Here is a 5,791-nt window from a genome sequence, read left to right as displayed (position 1 = left end):
AGAAAGTGCAAGGCCCTATATACCTCCCTACAAACACCTTCTCATTCAGTATGTAACGGGTATTCCCCCCCCCACCCCAATCGCAGATAGGGACCATATGGGGAAATCTACATACACTGGCGACACACTTTATTCGAGCTTGGCTAGTCCCACGAATTCGGGTATACCCGGGTGTATTGAGGTTTGTGACTGTTTTCTGCCCGAGTGCATTGAGGTATTTTCCAGGCAGGGATTGAAGCATTTTATTCCCTCTGGCTGCAATACTGCACAGTATATATATATATACTGCATTACAATTCATGAATTTATGCCATCTGGTAGACACGCGAAGCATTGCAGCCTATTAAATCCTAATCATTATCATTTAACAGATCAGCCGCCCGTCAGCCAGGCATGAACCCAGGCTGGGAAGGCAAACGCAACGGGGCTTGTCAGAGGTGAGGAGCGGCGCATTCCAGGTATCTGCCAGGTACATACTGGGTATTTGCTCGAATAAAGTGTGTCGGTGCAGTATGTTACAGTGTGGTGCAATACCTGTTAGGCTCACAGGAGGCCTGAACCTCCGCCAGTGGGAGCCTGGGGTGTATCCTGGAACGTATTCTTACAGCGCCTCCACCTGTGCAGGGATTCCAGGTGTATAGAATGACCCCTGACACAGGACCCACAAATAGGAAACACATACCCTTGTATATATATATAAGTATATATATGTAACTGTTTACTATATGGGCAAAACAATGACATCACATAACATCACATCACACATAGCAACACAGCCGTGTCATCCTCTGCCACTAGCTGGCAGCTATAACCTGGCCCCTAACTGGGCTATAACCTTACACCACTATACCCAAGTGTCCCAATAGTCCAGCAACCCACCCACTAGGCGTGATCAGTGCCTGTAAGGAAACCGGTATGTAAGGTACAGTTGGTGCACTTGTAGAAATACCTGCCCAGGGCTCCTGCGCCCGAGTTCAGCAACAATAGAAAAAGACCCATCTGCGTCCAACGCTGAATCCGCAGCAATGGCGTCCTCTCCCAATCCAGATAGTCTCACCCACAGATAGTCTCTATCTTGAGTGATGCAGGTCTGATCCCAGACACACTTGTCACACTGCTCCCTCCTTGTCAGAGCACACAGCAGCGTCTGTCTCACTGGCTAAGCTACTGCTAAAAGGGCAAAATCCCTACCTTAGGGCCTTCCCTAAACAGCAGCTACACATCTACTTGTGAGTTGGGCCTAGCTGGGGCCTGGGGGTAACCTGGCCTAGTGTAAGAAGCCACTTGCTCCTTACACACTTCCTCCCCCTCCCTTCTCCCAGCTCCAACTGACTAGCTGGTCTCTGTGCAACATTGTAACCTTCTCCAACAGGAGAAGCTGCAAACTCTATTTGCTGTCTGGCTGCATGTGATGTGGGTGAAAGGGCAGTCCCTAGAGGCTGCTGGGAGTTGTAGTCCGTTATGGCCCTCTTTAACATTAGGATCGCGTGCGCTAGACTAATGGCCACCGCGCCACTCTCCTGCACATGCGCAACATCTAGGGGGCCCTGCACTACAGGTAATGGCTGCCGCGACTCCTCATACACACCGTGCATGCGCGAACGCACGCAAAATGGCAGCGCCCTGGCATTGATGTCGCCGGGAGCCCCTGCAACTGCCTGATATGGTGCGGGGGTACCCGCTACTCTGCGCAGGGGAGGAGGGCCAGAGGGGACTCTGCTACAAGTACATCACAGTATTTTTTTTTTAGCTGTCCCTTAGAATTGGGGTCTTTTTAATTGGTTCATAAGCTGAACAAATAAGGACCACTTTTAGAAGTGTGGATATCCCTGAGGAAGTCGTACAATGACGAAATACGTTGGGTGACGTGAGCACGCTCTTCACGCTATGTAAAATAGGAGCTTGCATGCCCTACAGACTTGCGGAACCAGGGGCACACATCTACCTTGATTTTAACAGTCCACCAGTTGGGTCCCTGTTCATTTGGAATTTTATAATGATGAGCTGTTGATCTTAATATATTTGTGAGTATGCTCTTCTCCATATTGCCTTTTAGATTTCCTTCTTTTATGGCGTAGTTGGTCTGAGCGGCAGCAGTATCCCCTGCGTGATCTTCATAACTATTGCAACAGCCTAACTGTGGAACTACATTCACCTCAACAGAGGACACTTAGATTTGTGAGAGTCCATTTTATATGTTTATATGGGACTTTTAATGGGACTTCATTGGTTTTATATATTTTTCACAACTCACCATTCAGTTTATATTGTAGTGACATGTACCCCCTCTCCCCTCCTTTGGGATTACTACAGCCTTAAGGGGTTAACTATGTGGGCTCACACAAAGTAACATCCCTTCTCAATCATGTGGTGCTGCGGTAAATCAGTAGAAGTTAAGCCCCATCCCTCTCTGCCTGGATATAGTGACATCATGCTAGGCTATAAATAGAGGGGGGAAGGTTCTGGAAGATCAGATCCCCGGAGCAGCAGAAGAAGAGGGATCTCATTGTGAATAACAATGTAAGTCCCGAAGTATAGGATAGGTTCCCCTCCCTTTTATTGTTTTTAGTTAGGTGAATGTACCCTGGGTAGTTACAATCCCACCAAGATGGTCTGACATTACTTCTAAGATATTATGAGAGACAGTCTATGCCCAGAGGGAGCTTCACAAGAGGAAGTCCCTAGCTATAGCGAGACCCATCCCACAGGCGGGGGTCCATTTCTGGCTCTCACCCAGTAGGCCACACAGTGGCAAGCCACCCTGAAGATAAGGGGCTGATCCCAGAGGAAGTAGTATTAGGCCCTTCAGGGGCTCCATGGATATAGAGCAATACTAGTTCTATAGAGCAAAGGAATTCTACAAACAGACCACACCATACAAAGCCTCAGCACCTTCCTAGCAGGCCGAGATGGGGGCAGGTAAGGAAGCCATGCAAACAGCATAAGCCAAAAACATGTTTCTGGAAATACAAGTGGACCTCTGTATATTACATGTGAGACTGTACATGCCAGATAATAAACTGCTGCTTGAATGAATAAAGTTCCTGTGCCCATCATTGTATACCAACAGCCAGCCTGTGTGAGGCATGTAACCTTACTAATTATTGGAGATGTGACTTTGATCCTTAAATCCCACAGGAAATAGTGATAACAAGGGGTATGGTGTGCCCAAGTACTTGCACTATGTGAGTCCAATTACTTCTATACAGAGGCAGCCAGTGGTATTCGACCACATCTGGGGAAAAACTGCGAGATTCCCATCTTAAATCCCGTGAGGGGGTCCACAGCAGACTTAATGGCCCATTGGATTAACACAGCGGGGGGGCCCTGCATTTGAATGGGACTCACACTGTGTGAATCCTACCAGGTTCTCCCATTCAAATGCAGGAGCCCCGCTGTGTTAATCCGATGGGCTATTAGTCTTCTGTGCATCATCTTGTGGGGTTTTTGGGGAATTGGCCATGAATTTGGAACGTGATGTGGTCGAATACCGGTGACTGCAGCTGTAGATCACCAAACATGCATGTGGGAATACAAATAATACTTCGCTTCCATAAATTGGGTATGGATGCTCATTTGACAAGGTAGTGTACATGTAAAAAAGCGATAGAAGACATAGTTCAATATAGTTTTAAATCATTTTATAAAACAACATAAAAGAGACACTTGGAATCTCACTCACGAATTGGCATATTAAAAATGCGCGTTGCACAGGATGGTACTGGCGTCACAAGCCTTCACCGTCAGGATATGTATGTGGAGTTTTCTGTCTTCCTCCAGTGTTTTGGGCTTCTGCCTGTAGTCCCACGCTGGTGCTGTAGTCTCGGCTACCTTCCAGCTCGAGTCCTGGCTCCCCCCCCCGTAGTGCAAATCATTGAATTCTTCAAAATCCTTCATATTCACAAATTCATAAAAATATACAGCAATGATTTAATCATTTATAAGCCCGTGGGGCATATCCATGACTCATTTCAAGAATCATATTTCCTCTTCTATCATTTTTTTTAAATAGCCAGGCAGTAAAGCATTTGCTACCAACTAATGTAATTCCACAATTGTTCATAAAACCCAAAGGTAAATACTAAAGTATTGACATTGTAATAAGCCTGAGTAATATAAATCCTTTATTAACTCTATTAATTTAGACAATATATTTTCTTGTCTCTCCATTCCTGCCTTAACCTCTTGCACACAGAGGAAATTAAGACAAGAGTACTGTTTGTGGTGTGAAAATGCTGAATTATGGACCTCCTATCCATAAACATTTAACCTGTGCTAACTCCTAAATCACAAATCATATCACACTGCTGTGGAATCCTCTGACAGAGGATATCGGAATGTTACATACCCTAATGTCTATACATATATATATATTTCTAACCATTTGATATACAAATTAATAAACAACAAGGGTATGGGTCAGAGCTCCATAAATGTACTTTGTCACATTTAAAGAAAACCCACAGTAGCTGGAATTATCCGTTGAATCTTTGTCATTATTGCTATTGGTTTCCCATTGTATTTCTGTGAGTGAAATTGTTATTTTATGGGCAGATTAAAGGGTTGAAATCTGAGAAGTAGGCAAGCAAGAGCAAAGTACTTTGCAGAAGCCTTGAAATTGTGAGGGTATATTTCAGTTTAGTTGTGGAGTGAAGGCAAATATAGCAATGCTACAGGAAGTTCATAAATGAGAGAATCAGATAGGATGAGTGAAGTGTAATGCTTAGTCAATTTGTCTGAGGAACAAAATAAGTTGTAGAGTTATTTGCCATAAATATGGAATGAAACTTGGCTAAATTAGAACCTCCCCTTTGACAGTGACAAGGGGGAAAGGGAATGGGGAACCCTTGCTACAGCCAAATAAAAGTATCATTTGGGAGGAGCTTCAAAGAGAAGTAAATAGCAAACAACGAACCCTAAAGAAGAGAGAAAATCCCAGTATATGAAGCACTCAGTTCCCAACAGTGTTGGATGGTAAGTAATGGTGATTAAAATATAAATCTTTAATGCTATATTGAGGTAACAATAAAGGCACAAATAAATGACTACAATTTAATTAACACGTCAAATAATAAAAATGATTTGTTAAATAAATCTCAGGCAAAGTTAACACTGTCAAGGGAGAGGGGGTTTGGCCGGGATTAAAGGGGTTACACCCCATTTGGCCACCCCCTGCTCTCACTTGGGAAGCAAGGGGTTAACTGGACTGGGGTCCAGTAATATGTTTTTATCTTGCTTCAGAATCCAACTCTTTATTCCCCTGTATAAATGTATTGTCTCATCCTAGTGTTTGCACCAACACATACACTAGGGTTGATGCGGGAGGGAAGGGGTTAAGGTTAATTCAGTGATTATAGCCCTTTGTTCCCTTTTCCCACCTTTTCAGGCTCCATTTTGCAGCCTTCTATAGGTCGCCATTGAGACTCCATGCATTCTAATGGCAGAAGTAGCGGTTTTGGACCTGTTTTCCAGCGACGACCAGCAGGTGGCGTCCGAGAGGAGGAGCGGCGGTTTCCCATTGTAAGTCAATGGGGCCATTGACTTCAATGAGGATTCCTCGACGCCGGCCTCGAGGAACAGGTTGGCAGCCATCCAAACCGCAGACCGCAAAAGCGGATACAATGTCTTTGAAAAGAGTTTAATCACTTCGGTCAAGTTCAATGACAATTGTCATGGGAATCTTAGGTTCTAGGGCACCTGGGAATAAAATTCTTGTTGCCCCTAGCCCCTAGGAACCCCCACACACGACCCCCACCGGGTCCAGCGATGAGGGACCACCGTAAAGGGTCGA

This window comes from Ascaphus truei, chromosome 2 (assembly GCF_040206685.1).
Source record: "Ascaphus truei isolate aAscTru1 chromosome 2, aAscTru1.hap1, whole genome shotgun sequence".
Classification (NCBI taxonomy): Eukaryota; Metazoa; Chordata; class Amphibia; order Anura; family Ascaphidae; genus Ascaphus; species Ascaphus truei.
This window is presented reverse-complemented; position numbering follows the sequence as displayed.